This window comes from Mixophyes fleayi, chromosome 3 (assembly GCF_038048845.1).
Source record: "Mixophyes fleayi isolate aMixFle1 chromosome 3, aMixFle1.hap1, whole genome shotgun sequence".
Taxonomy (NCBI): domain Eukaryota; kingdom Metazoa; phylum Chordata; class Amphibia; order Anura; family Limnodynastidae; genus Mixophyes; species Mixophyes fleayi.
In genome coordinates, this window is record NC_134404.1 from 140,358,133 (window position 1) to 140,373,758 (window position 15,626).

Genomic DNA, 15,626 nt, shown 5'->3' on the forward strand with positions numbered 1-15,626 from the left:
TATTGTAATGAAATAATTATTTTTTTTATCTATTAGCACATGTAGACCAAAGTATCTTGGGACTAATGTTACCCACTTGTTAAGTATCAAAATTTTAGGACCTCATTTATGAAGGGCACTGGATGCACCTTGGGATTGCCCTGGGTAGCTCATATGGTGCGCTCAGAGCACATCAAGGTGCACGTCTACACACTGAGATTCCTCCGCAAGTTGGCATTGTGTCTAAGTATGTGGGGAGGTAGAACAAAATGTGAAAATGTGCACTGTGTAAAAATATAAATATCGCATCCAACATCCTACCCCTTTAGAACCATCTCTATCATTAAATTAGGCTTATCTGCTTTTCTCCTATAAATACTCTTCCATTTATCACAACTATTACATGCAGCATTTGAGCATTAGAAGATTTTTTTACATCAGGAAACGTGCACCTAGAAGTGTGCTTCTGGAATGATCTAAATGCATCCCAATAAAATTATAGGACGAGACCTGATATTCAGTATTCTGAGTTGGTGAGAGAATTCAAGCCCTTTTGCAGAGTGGAAATAGCTGTGTGCCTTATTCCACCACTAGGAACATTTCTAAAAATATTCACTATCCTTGTTTTTATGTTATTTCAATAATTTTGTTCTGCACAATCAAAGCTTGTTTTTGCACTGAACCAGTGCGCCAACTCCATACTTACCATTACTCAAAAAAACACCTTTTTCCCAGTTCAAACCTACACTGATCAGCCACAACAATAAAACCACCTGTCTAGTATTGCGTAGGTACTCCTAGTGGCGCCAAAACAGCTCTAACTGAGGCATGGACTCCACAAGGCCTTAACAGTTGTCCTGTGGTATCTGTCACCAAGATATTAGCAGCAGATCCTGTAAGTTGCTATTTGGGGCCTCCCTGGTTTAGACTTGTTTTTCCAGCATATCCCACAGATGCTCGATGGGATTGAGATCTGGGGAATTTGGAAGCTAAGTCAAAACTTGGAACTCTTTGTCATGTTCCTCAAACCATTCCTGAACAACTTTTGCAATGCAGCAGGGTGCATTATCTTGCTGATAGAGGCCACTGCCTTGAGGGAATACCGTTGCCATGAAGAGATGTAGTTGGTCTGCAACAATGTTTAGATAGATGGTAAGTGCCAAAGTAACATCCACATGTATGCCAGGATCCAAGGTTTCCCAACAGAACATTGCCCAGAGTATTACACTGCTCCAACCGGCTTGCCTTCTTCCCATAGTGCATCCTGGTGTCATCTCTTCTCCAGGTAAACAATACACATGCACCCAGCAGTCGATATGTTGTAAAAGAAAACGTGATTCATCAGACAGGGGCCACCTTCTTCCATTGCTCTGTAGTCCAGTTTTGGCGCTCATGTGCCCATTGTAGGTACTTTCGATGGTGGACAGGGGTCAGCATGGGCTGATCGGCCCAATATGCAGCAAGCTACGATGCACTGTGTGTTCTGACACCTTTCTATTATACCTAGACAAAAACAAATTTCACCGCACCAGGCTGAACCCCTTATATGTAGAGGAGATCTATATCTCATATAATGGGGAGGTGCTCCTACACATTACAATAATACATATTGAAAAAGGGGAAGAAGAAAGGGAGGGGGTGGGAATATGTGTATACAGGGCACTCTTTTTAGATTCAGTATATATAGTAAATATCTGTTAAAGGTAATATCTTTATTATAATAAACAGATGATACATTAGCGAAATAATTAAAAACACTCAGTGAATGAACATGATGACCAAATGTACTGGGTAAAACACTGTTAAGAAGTAGTAAAAAAGACTACTGTGCTGTCTCACTGTGTTCTTTCAGTAATGATAAATAATACGCTGTACCAATATCACTTGGATAATATAATGGTATTGGGTGTATATTATAAATAGATTTTCTGAATAGTATGTCCAAAACTATCTATCATATAGTAGTATTGTTATAGGATACCATGTATCTCATTTGGACTCCTATACAGATTACCTCTCCTAGGAAACTAGTCCCTTATAATTACTCCTAGAGGTGGAATTGAGTACTACACCAATTTGGTATATAGTGAGTGTAATAGATCCAATCGTGCCTTAGTACACAATCTCACCCCTCTGATACTAAATAGTGGCAAAAGTATAACCAAAATTACTGGAGTACTAATATATAGGGCAATGATGGAAGCTAGGGTTTGGTATCGCTATGTATCCGGATACCTGACACATCATCTGTTATAATTATAGTGGTAGAAATACTCTGTGGTCTGAAAACCCTAAGCCCAACAGACTGGGGAGTAGCTGTGTGGTAAATAAGCAATGATGGTTAGTAAACCCTAGCATACTACTATACTGCCCAGCGTGACACCATGTGTCTATAAGTCAGGTGAGCCCATAGCTAGACAGGCTGGGGAATAGCAGGTAGTAAACTGATCTAAGTATTGTTGGTCTATAGCACTCTTATCCGTGCCCTGCTTAACCCCAATTGTCTAGTAGAAAGGAGAGGAGAATGGTATTGAACAGCTTTTACATTATGATGATAAACACAGGAACAGACAGTGAGCTCAGCTGAACGCCAACGTGCGTTTCGCTAAGAGCTTTATCAAGGCAACCTAGGCAAACTAGTTTTCTGTTTTGCACATAAGTTAAATACTGACTGTTTTTTCATGTAACACACAAATATCAACTTTAAATTTCAGTGTACAAATAAGCTATCAAGTATTTGTGTGCTACATGAAAAATCAGTCAGTATTTAACTTATGTGCAAAACAGAAAACTAGTTTGGACCCCTTGCATTGTAACATGGTTTTGTCCAGGAGACTGAAATAAGATACCTCTTCATTTAAGATCCTTAATGAATCAGGCCCATGGCGTGCTCAGAAGATCAGAGTGGATGCTGCAGGTGGCTGGACCCAAACTGGGATTCACGGCACATGCTCGGAAGAGCAAAACGGAGTCTTCGGAGGCTGGAGGGCAATTTAGTTAGAGTACTGATTTAGTGTAAGCTTCAACCTTTTGGGTGCCAGAGGAATTAACAAAAGTAACTGAATAATCTGATGAATTATATCTGGAGATGGAAGATAAATTTATGTTTTAAATGAGTGACTGCTTCTACTTTACAAATAGTATCCCCCAAGAGCTATAGCAGGTTTCAGCAAGACATGTTTGTACTGCATATCAAGATTACAGGATTAACATCTAGTGGTGTATATGTTGCTTATTTTCTATTGAGCAAGTAAAGTAGGTTTCACTGTTTGTTCCCTTCGTAAATTCACTCTGCTGACAGCTGACACACATTATGTTTCTTAATGTACACAAACTATAGTAGCGTAATAACATCACATTAATATACTCTATAAACCCAAGGCGTATTGAAGAAAAGTTGAGATGAGTAATTATGTGATGGTTTTATGATAAACAGTCCCAAGCTACTTAATCCCACAGGGAAATTGACACTTTAATAATTTACCTCTAGATTTGTGTCAAAGCTTTAGATTTCTAGCTAGATCTATGTAATTATATCACTCAATTATAATATGTAATATGCAGTACTAGTGCCGTAGCATCAATTCTATCATAAACAGGAAAGAATTTATTAAAATCACTTTCCCGTTGCCAGATTCTTTTTGAAACAATCACTCCCACAAGTTAATAATATACATTTATATCACAGGACACCAATACACTGCAGGTTATGGGAATTGTTAGACACTAGCAATATGGCAACACTCTTAAGTTTGCTATGAGGGATACATTTTTGTAGCAGGTGAAGTAATGCAGCATGTTCAGCTTATCATGGCAAAAATGTGTGTAGTTTAATTGGTTTGGGGAAAGGAGGTGTCTTATACAGAAGAGTTGTGGTCACTATACAAAGCAGAGCCCTACAATACAAAGTACCATAGAAATACCAGTGTCTGGTGATCAAGTGTACAATATATTGCTTAGCCCAAGTGTGCCCAAGCGTGCCCCTCCTAGTAGCCCAGGATGCAATATACTATGTAGTCCCTGGATGGCATTGTGCTATATACTTCCCAGTCCCAGGTGGCCCATTGTGTCATACATTGTCCAGTCTTTATGCACCCAGTGTGCCATATGTTACCAAGTACCTGGTAACTCAATGTGGTACACACTGCCCATTCACTTTTTTTTTTTATTGAAAGCCTGGGAACGTGCTATCAAAAACCCAATGTGCTCAAAAAAAGGTGCAAAACCAGTAAAAAAAAAAGTGCACAAGGGGTGCGGTACTTGGCTGTTCCTCTAAAAAGAAAGGGCCCTGGTCCCCGACCCCCGGAACCAAAAGGTCCCTTAGGGGGCAAGGGTCTTCAGACCCCCTTCGCCGCAAGGCTAGGGGGGTCCCTTTAGCCCCTGGGATCCACCGAAGCTTCACCCAGGGCTCAACAACTAGTCCACCCCCTAAGGGGAGGACCTACGTTGGTGTTCAGAGGGGCTGGAGCCTCAGGGCCACACAAACCCCCTAGATCTTCTCGGGGACAGGAGCCCAAAAGGGCCTACCCGCACCCAATAAAATCCGGAAACTGTGACATAAAAGTGACAATGACAAACGTGAAGAAAAAATAAATAGTGCCGAGTGGATACGGCCCCAGCCTAATGGCTGGGCTTGGTATAAAAAATTTCTCGCCCAGCCATAAGGCCGGGGCAAAGAATAGCGATTGCTTAAAAGAAAGTGGTCAAAAGTGCGTGGGTGCCAACATAATCACGTGTTTTAAGGTCCTTGACCAGTGATTTATGGCAGCCCGGGGTCGCCACTCCCGGAGGCATATTTGTCCCAGGCTTTCAAAGCAGCAATCCCGGCCCCTGGCAGAGGACCAAGTGCAGCTCTGCCACAACTGCACTTGATCTTAGCCAAAAGGTCGAGAAGCTTCCTGCCCTTACTGAACTCCATGAGCACTACTGCTGGCTCATTGAGCTGCATAGCAACAATCAGTGAGCACTTCTGCCACAATAAAGGTGAAGTTGGGGAGAAGACACATACTGAGCGATATAGGATTCTGGTTGTGCAGCAGGAGATAAGGGAAAGTACAGGATCCTTAATTAAATGATGTGAAATTAAATTAAATTAAGTACAAACATCTGGTATTTTTCACAGCTGCAGTCCAAATGATAATATGAATTAAGTTATCCAAATAGGCAGCAACTTCATATAATAAAGCATCCAAACTGATGAATAAATGAAATTAGCTGGAGGGGTGAATCCGCAAACTTTGAATTAGTGCTGGTGATTGTCACCATTGCGTATTGTTGCACCAGCCATCCAGCACCTGTGACAGGTATAAATCTTGGCAGGTGTATTTGCTTCTTCATAGAAGTCTACCTCTTGAACCGTGAAGAGGCACTAAGCAAATCACATGTTCATCTATGCAGAATCTGCATTGTAGTACATAAAGCCAAAAATTAAATGGGAATGTGGGTTGTTTTTTATCCAGCAATCATCATACCTAAATAAGGTGCCCTAGTTAGCTACTCGTTTAATAGTGAAAAATATATTATTTAGAGTGAGTCACTTTAGATCTGGAGATCCCAGCAAGCTATTCACTGATTCTCTGTGTGATCATTGAGTCAGCAATTCACTTTCTCGCCTCATTTATTATATCTACCAGTACCAGCCAGTGGAGCGATGGGCTGGAATTCCACCATGCCCCCTTATGGTGACACCTAATCCAAGGGGCTCGGAGTTGATAACCACAAGCCCTCACAAGACCTATGTCAGTACATAGTGTGATTACTTTAACCATTAGTTATACTTTATTGTGAAACACTGCCTGACCAACATTGGACATACTGATTAATATCTAGACGCTACAAATATTCTTTACACTAGCTATCGTATAAAGTCTCTGGTCAGACTCTGTGGCACATTGTAAACAGGCAGCTGGGGGGAGCATTAGAACTTGGTAATGACACCAATGCTGACGGGCATGAAGCCAGGAGATATTTCTGTAAATACATAATATATCTCTGTTGATGAGGTCATTTCATGCGACTCACACACACACAAAGTATGTTAATAGAGAGAGAGGCTGCTAATATTAATCTATAATTTTAATTAAGAAAATGGATAACTTAGTACTGAGGAGCAAGGCAACGTTAACATACTTAAGAAGTCATTATGAAAGAATTACATTAAAATATTGAATAAAAAAACGGAAACAAATCTTGCTCATAGTAGGTCTGATTCATCAAGAAAGGTAAAAAGAATTTAATGTGCGTTTTAAAAAAAACCAAAACACACGTATATCGGATATATGCATGCCGGTATTCAACAAGGAGCGGATGTAAAGGTACGTCTGTTGTAGAGATGGTCACTGACCCCCGTGTTTTGGTTTTGGATTCGGTTTTGGATCTGGATTACCGTCGTGTTTTGGTTTTGGTTTTGGTTTTGCAAAACCGCCATTGCGTGTTTTGGTTTTGGTTTTGGTTTTGTTTGGTTTTGTTTTGCTATTATTTGGGAAAATCCATGTTTTTGGGCCTAAATTAACCCAATTTAGTGCTCCAACTGTTTTAGAGACAAGTAATCTAATTGTTGAGGTAATAAATCATCCAAAAAAACAGTTTAATTCTTCGTTGGTAGGCCTACTCTACACACAAAACAGATTGTCTTCCTCTCCATCTATGCATATTGGCAATGCAGCCATCGTCTTTGGATGTATATTACACCCTACACTTATAGTTAAATATGTAAAGAAATGGAAAAAGACAGTTTGCTTTCTGTCTCTATAGGCCCCCCTCCACTTTTTTAAAAAAACCAAAAATTCAGCCATTATAGACTGTACAATATTAATTGACATGGAGAAAGCCAGTTTGGTTTCTGTCTCTCTAGGCTCCCCTCCACTTGTATAAAATACTAATAAATTCAGCCGTTATATACTGTACAATATAAATTGAAATGGACAAAGGCAGTTTGGTATCTGTCTGCATCAGATCCTCTCTCCACTAGGAGTAAAATAGAAAACTATTCAGCCGTTATATAATCTAGAATATAAATAGAAATTGAGAAAGGCAATTTGGTATCTGTCTGCATCATAATCATCAACATCATCATTAGCGCCCTCGTCGCCTACACAAATCTCCCCCTCATCCTCTTCTAATTCCAAAGTGGCATCCTCAATTTGGGTATCACCGGCTACACTCGGGCTATTAAGGCACACATCAGAAGAATGCTCACGATTAGACATCCTACTGTTGGATGGACTCTCCACAGGGATTGTTGTCATTTGTGAATCAGAGCAAATATTCTCCTGTAATGCCTCACTGTTATCTTGCAGCTCAGCTTTGACGCGTAACAGTAGTTGTGCACCAATTGTAGGCTGGGTAAATTTTTGGGATCTGCCACTAATAGCCAAAGGTGAAGGCCTCATTCTCTCTTTGCCACTGCGTGTGTAGAATGGCATGCTTGCAATTTTTTTTTTATCGACACTTAACTTTTGCTCAGTTACACTTCTTTTTCGCTTCAATACAGTAAATTTTTTTGGGGTTTTTGTTTTTTGCACTAATTTGAAAACACTCTGTTGTTTGACATCGCCTTGGCCAGATGACGTACTGGGAACACTAACATCAGGACTGGTGACAGAACCTGGTTGCTCATTCAGATCATATGTGGACTGCTTTGAATCCATTCTGAGCGCAAACCACTGGGGAGTGCTAAAAATTATTTGGTAGATACTGCTGACAGATATGACTTTTGACAGCCAGAAATATTAATGCACAATTAGAGAGGACACCCCAAAAACACTGAGGAGTGCTTAAAATTATTGAGTAGATACTGCTGACAGATATGACTTTTGACAGCCAGAAATATTAATGCACAATTAGAGAGGACACCCCAAAAACACTGAGGAGTGCTAACATTTATTGAGTAGATACTGCTGACAGATATGACTTTTGACAGCCAGAAATATTAATGCACAATTATGGGGGACAACCCAAAAGCGCTGGGGAGTGCCAAATATGAAGAAAAAATAATAAACCTCTATCCTCCTCTCTGCACTAGCGATTTTGGTTAGAGCAATTGCAAGAACAATATTGTATTCTTTCTCTGTCCCTGCTCTAATTAGCCTATGACTACACCCTGCTCTCTCCCTCTGTCAAATGGCGATGGATTGCTGTGGAGGCGTGTATTTATAAAGTTGAAGTATCGCGAGAACCGAGTCCCGAGATCCGACGACGTCACAATGACGTTCGGCCTCGATTTGGATTCGGAATTGGCGGGAGAGTACCGAGCTGCTCAGCTCGGTACTCGGATACCCAAAGTTCGGGTGGGTTCGGTTCTCGGAGAACCGGACCCGCCCATCTCTAGTCTGTTGTTGAATATGGCTCTAGGTACGCTCTGCTCTAACAGACGCTGCAGGATGCATCCAATACATATGTGGCATATAAGTCACAAAAGAATGCACAGAAAAAAAGCAAAAACTATTCAATGATTGTCACCTGTTAATAATATCGCCATTAATGACAAATCAAAAAATTATTTCTTTCTCCATAAAATACATTAATTGAGATGGTATGAATGTCTACTGTACTTAAAGTGCATTTTTACAGTTGCGCCTGCTTGTAAACATATTATCACATGCCGGGTGTGCGGGCAGCGCACTCGACACCCGGCAGACTTACCTGGCTCCGGCGCTCCGCTCCGTCCTGGGCGCCGCCATCTTGGATTCGGGTCTGAGCATGCGCAGACCTGACGGCTTCTTTAAAACCTCTGTTCTCCTCTCATTGGTGGATTCTAATGGCGCTTAGTTTAAAAGGCACTTCCTCCTTACCTACAGTGCCTGTTCTTTGAGTCACCTCCTGGTGATAGAAGTGGCTTCCTGTTATCTTCCAGCTATTTTCTTCCATCCTAGTCTGCAGAGCTGACGCTCATCTCCGGACATCGTCTCTACATTTGTCTACAGAGCGGACGCTCATTCTACTTAACTTTATACCACATAGTGGTCTGCAGAGCTTACGCTCATTCTACTGGACTCTCCGCCACATAGTGGCCTGCAGAGCTGACACTCACCTCCGGACATCGTCTCTACATTTGTCTACAGAGCTGACGCTCATTCTACTGAACTTTACACCACATAGTGGTCTACAGAGCTGACGCTCATTCTACTGAACTTTATACCACATAGTGGTCTGCAGAGCTAACGCTCATTCTACTGGACTCTCCGCCACATAGTGGCCTGCAGAGCTGATACTCATCTCCGGACAACTTCTCTACATTTGTCTTCAGAGCTGACGCTCATTCTCCTGAACCTAAACACCACATAGTGGTCTGCAGAGTTACACAGAACTGCATCATCTTCATTGCCATTACTTATTATATTTACCACTCTTACTACGGTACTACTGCCTGTACTCTCTCAGGGACTTCCGTGCAGTGCTCTAGTAGGGACCGCGACCTGCGAGGTAGACGCAGCTAAGCCCATACCGCTTTGCGGCGGTTCCTGGTGAGCACCGTCTCCTCGTTAGACTCCGCGCCCTGTTGGATTACTGTTCGAATCCCTTGGGGTCGCTACATCTGCCGAGTCTCATGGTAAGAACCGTGACACATATGTTCTAGCTTGCATGTGTGACCGCCATCACTACTAATTGGCACTTACACCAAATCTGTAGCTGGTGCAACTAATACGACAGAAAAACACGTACCTTTGAGATGCTCAAAGCTTAAATCGAACGCTGGCACGCCCTTACTGTGCATTGACGATGTGCATACGCCCATTTCCTTTCCCGTTCCGCCCATGAAATCGTAGGGTGTAGTAATGGTCCTTTGTGCTCGAAGAAAAATTGAATGTTGCTGCATTCACTGGCTTAGGGTTTGGTTCTGGGCATGCCCAGTGCAATTTTACATAAAATACGCTATGTATCGGCATTTAATGATTCAGGCCCTGTAAGCGTACCAAGAGAGAGACTCAGACGCGGACAGTTTTCACATACCTTATTGAAGTAGAACGCAAAATAGAATATTTGAGTATTATTGTGAATATAATGAGTGATTAGCAAAAGTGGATCTGAACGGTATGTAAAATAATTAGCAAAAGACAGTTATCATATCCCCTTCTGTTAAGAGATTTGAGGTTACTTAACAACTGTGTCAAATTTTAGGGCCTGATACATTAGGGGCCTGATTCATTAAGGATCTTAACTTAAGAAACTTCTTATTTCAGTCTCCTAGACAAAACCATGTTACAATGTAAGGGGTGCAAATTAGTATTCTGTTTTGCACATAAGTTAAATACTTACTGTTTTTTCATGTAGCACACAAATATCAACTTTAAATTTCAGTGTACAAATAAGCTATCAAGTATTTGTGTACTACATGAAAAAACAGACAGTATTTAACTTATGTGCAAAACAGAAAACTAGTTTGCACCCTTTGCATTGTAACATGGTTTTGTCCAGGAGACTGAAATAAGAAGTTTCTTAAGTTAAGATCCTTAATAAATTAGGCCCAAGGAGTGTAAATCCTGATATATTCCATAATTTGTGTAAAAATTGCTCTGTGTATGTTCAGAATATGTCTGTGAACACAAGTGCATGCATTTCTTTTTCGATCAAAGGACACTACTGACAGCCTACGATTTCAAGTGCGGAAGGAAGGTGCGTGTGCGCATAGGCAATGTACAGTGCGGCTTTGTCAAACTCAAGCGCACGCAGATCTGCCCAATTCAAGCTCTGGACAATTCTCAGGCATGTGACTTTTAGCCGTATCACTTTTGAATTCAATATTTAGTTCACTGTGAGCTTTTATATTACTAATTGTTAGAAATGCAGTGCCATTCACAAACTAAGAATTTAATAATATAGAAAAACTTTTAACTCCAGTCCCACAGAATTGTGTTTAAATAAATACACCCCTCCAGTCGCAGCAACAGCTCTCATTCCCTGGATATATCAACCCTGACCTTAAATATAAATAATAAAATAAATTAAATAAGCCGGTTACTTCAGACATGTCTCTTTATTCACAATATTCTACTCTTTTGCACATTCTTTACTTTGGGTTGTAATATTTCACTTTTTGTTTAATTAGGTTTCAAAATTATTTTAAAGAACATAAATAAAAGTTATTAAATATATTGAAGCATCCTAGTGTACACATTACATAGACGACATCTTTTCTTTATCTCTTTGGTTGTGACATTGATTTAACCAATTCAGACATTCATTAAAATGTAAAAAAAATGCTTTTTTCTTTATTCATCAAACATTTGCTGAATAAATAATGACCACTGGACACTGGACCATTCAGAGAGTCTAGAACGTAAAGAAGCCAAAAACCAATCACCAACAAAGGTGACATGTCTATAGCCTATTAAAAGGGACATACAGCTCCTCTGAAACTCATTCTGTGGGCAGCATGGTGGCTTAGTGGTTAGCACTTCTCCCTCACAATACTGGGGTCATGAGTTTGATTCCCAACAATGGCCTTATCTGTGTGGAGTTTGTATGTTCTCCCGATGTTTGCGTGGGTTTCCTCCAAATACATACTAGTAGGTTAATTGGCTGCTGTTAAATTGCCCTTAGTCTCTCTCAGTGTGTGTGTGTGTGTGTGTGTGTGTGTGTGTTAGGGGATTTAGACTGTAAGCTTCAATGGGGCATGGACTGATGTGAATGAGTTCTTTGTACAGCGCTGCAGAGTTAGTGGCGCTATATAAATAAATAGATGATGATGGATCTTCATGGTCTGTACTAGAAGAAAACATATGTGTCTGCCTTCTGTTAATATTGGTAGCCAAACTACTGTACATTCCTGTGTAGGTAGCATTTGGTACACAGCTGTGTAAACAGTAGTGCAGCATTCCCTGATTTTATGTTTTTAGAACATTTGTGGGCATGTTTCTGAACGCTTCTTGTTCCATTGAAAGCGCTACTAAAATGTCTAGCAACAAGTGCATGTTTACATTTAACATGGATATTCACATTTTTTTACTTGCATATGTGGCCAACATAACAGATCTTGAAAACATATGTTGTGGTCGAGTACTGATGGGAAATCCTTCCCTTACCTTGTCTCCTAGATACGAGTCAGGTTCTTTTCTCTTTCGGATATCCGGTGGTCAGGAGATAAATACTTTAATGAAAGGGACAAAGATTGGTCAAACAACTTGATTTTATTGAGAATGCGGTAAGGATAGTTGTGGTAAGCCACTGCGCCACTGACCCCTTCAGCTCAATAGTAATGACAAAATAATGCGTCTGATCAGCATAAAGCACAATAGCATTTAACATATAACATACACCTGGTGAGTATAAGGCAGAATAATGATAACATCTTCAATACACATTGTCTAATAAGGCACACTGGTAATCACAGTTACTAATTTCACGTTAACAATATCTGACTGGTGATGATGCAATAACCATCAATAATAACCCATCAAGACTCTTACGGTCACTACCGCGCCCACTAGAGGGCTACTTCTTATTCAGGTGTTTGGGGTACCGTGCTATTCCCTATGGGTCAGGCACCCCACTTTTAGCATCTACTGCTGAGTTAACTTGAATTGCAGCGGTACCACTAACACTGAATGTCACACCTTCAATATTAATAAATCAATTCTTAGGTAAATCACATAACATTAACATCATCTAAAACATTTGGTGCACCAATATTATCCCCGGTAACGTTACCATATTTTCCACTCAGTCCTGGGCTGACCTGTGCACAGGAATTTGGGTAGTGTTCCAATGTCCTGCAGAGGTTTCCATCAAGGGTTAAGTATTATAGTAGAAAGCAGAGCTGTTGCTCATTTCAGCCACAAGATGGCGCTGTTCTCTCATCAGTCAATGAATCTCTATCAGCACATGTACTCTGCAGCAGGGTATAATGTCCAGATATCAGCACACACACACACACACACACACACACACACACACACACAGGATATAGCTGAAATGACCGTCTTAATTATTCCCTGCAGCCTGTGTATAGGTATGATCTGGGGGAAAAGCTCTCACAATCCTTCCTTGTACAAGAATGCAATGTCAGTTTTGGATAGATTCTCTCATCACTCTTCCCTCTGACACTGGGGTGTGGGCAGTACACTGCAGGCTGAGATTTTACCTTGAAAAGAGTTCTGTAGTTAGTGAATACTGTCTTTGGCGCCCCGCTGCGTGTCCCCAGGGCCGGATTAAGGGAATGGAGGCCCCTGGGCTAAGGGGGCCTCCATTCCCCCATGAGGGCCCCCCCCCCCCCGTGATCCGAGCCCACCCCCCATGATCCGAGCAGCCCCCTAGGCACTTACCACCTTGTCCTGGCATTGCGGTCCTTCCCCGGCGCGCTGTACGCTCTTTACTGAGGAGATCTCGTGAGAGTGAGACTCACGAAATCTCCTCAGTAAGGAGACTACAGCGCGCCGGGGAAGGACCGCAGTGAAAGTGCTCAGCAGCATTGATCGGGCCGGGAGCGCCCCCGCCCCTGACCGATCAATAATGCTGTTGAGCACTTTCAAGGGCCCCCTGGATGCCCGAGGCCCCTGGGCTGTAGCCCAGTTAGCCCTATGGTTAATCCGGCCCTGCGTGTCCCCAGCTGTTCTCCATCCGCTTTGCTGGCAATATCACAGTTCTGGCAGCAGCTTATCTTCTCTCTGCTCGGCTGCACATTCTCCCCCTTGTTCCTTCCTCCATGCTCTCTCTCTCTCCTCCTTCCTGCACAACCTCTTCCTGTTACTCCCCCAGCCAATCAGGGCCTTCATCCTCCTCCTGTCACTCACTTCTGGGCACAAGTTTTCAGGAGCACAATTATTCCCTTGTAGCCCTGCATTTTAAAAGCGTTTATGCACTCCTCTGTGCTGTTCAACAGGGCTTTGGGGTACCACACATACATCCTATATAATGTAAATTTTCACATAGAACATAATTGCTTGCGTATAGTAGAGAATGTCACTGTCTATATATATATATAGCAATATGAGTGAATCAAAATAAAAACATTTATAGGACACAAAGTGCAGTATAATTTTATATATTTTGACATGCTATCCCCATTATGAATTGCTCTAATGTAGTTTTGAAGAAATGAACATTGAGATCTATTGGAATACACTAGATTATGATGACTTCAATTCACTTTAATTTAAAAAGGATCTGCTCCGGGTAAATCTTTGTGTGGGTCTAGAAGCTGTGCTCTAATGCTTGTCTTCCTTTCAACGCTGACAGGCCTCGTACCCACTGGCATTGTGTTTGGGCTTTTAACACATTTGTTACTAGCATTTTAAATGTATTTTGAGGTCATTGGAGGTTACCGTAGGCGTCTGCAATATGTTTAACTTGGAGTAAAAGCAAAGCACCCGCTAATAAACAAAAGTGTTAATGGAAAATGATTGGAACGTTATTAATAATCACATATAAATTATACTCAATAGAAATATAGCTGTTTGTACCTGAGGGGTCTGGAGAGGGTAAACTTATCGGGAAAGGAAGAGAAAAGATTTTGACAATTTGGTAGCACAGAGGAGGTCTGGTTAGAGACTAAAATTGTTATAATCAGTTTACATTTTTGAAAGCAGAATCGCACAGCTGCAAATAAATATGCAAAACATATTTATAATTTATTTCACATTTTACTGACTAATAAAATATAGAAATATACAAGTAGTACGGTGATACAATGAGACAGACAGGTAGTAGAAGATTTTAAACCCTTCCTACAGGCTCTTCACCACCACCTAAGGAATTATATTTTCAATTAAGTCAGATTGATTCCCAAAATGACACACAGCTTTCCAAAGTAAATTATCTATCACTAAGATATATGTTTGGGCACCCATTGAATCTCTCACCTCTGCTCTACTTGAGTGGCTACATGGTTTACAACTTTGGGGCTTCAAACTCCTCCAAGATCCTTATCTATCCCGGGCCTGGCTAGATTCAAAAGATTATAATACTTGCATAGGTTCCAACTCATGTCAACTAGCAAAGCACACATTGAGATTACATTACAAGGTTACATGCAATATACATTGTCATACATGAATTCAACAGAAAATAACAATCAGTCATTAGATATTCTACATAATCGTCACAGTTCTCATTATATTTTACCTGCCTCTGGCAACCACATTTCACCAGCTGTTGGTACGCATATTATACCAATCTATGCCAGCCGTTTCCCAAAACATTTGAGCAGCTTCAACTTATCACATTGTACCAGTCTATGCCCAATTTATTTTAACTGCCTTTGTAATCTAATTACACAATCCAAACCCAACAAATTTTGCCAGCCTCCCCAACACATTACATGAACATGTGACCAACATTACATTATATCTGCCTGAGCTAAACACATTATACCAGTTTGTGCCCAACACAGTATATCTAATTGTGCCCCAGACATATTACAAGCCTATGCCTTGATATATTACCAGCCTTGGCCCACAGACATAACACCAACATGCAACGCCAGACATTTTACCAGTCTGTGCCCCCCGACATTGTGCTAATAGACAAGACTATGAACATAGACAACAAGAGCATGTAATGAACAGTACAGTAACAAATGCAAAAGGTTATACTGTAAGCAGAATTTTAGTTCTCGCATATAATGAAAATGTAGATGCCACATTGTTATATCTATTAGATAAACAGAAGGAGTCACTAGCAAGTGACTCAAAGGCTTGTGACATGAATGG

At 41.0% G+C, this 15,626-nt stretch overlaps 1 protein-coding gene across 4 annotated transcripts in view; it reads left to right on the forward strand.

Moving 5' to 3' along the window:
* The window catches only part of DLGAP2 (DLG associated protein 2), a 953,423-nt gene that overhangs the window by 912,579 nt on the left and 25,218 nt on the right, over positions 1–15,626 (forward strand). The gene's annotated exons all lie outside the window — the stretch shown is intronic.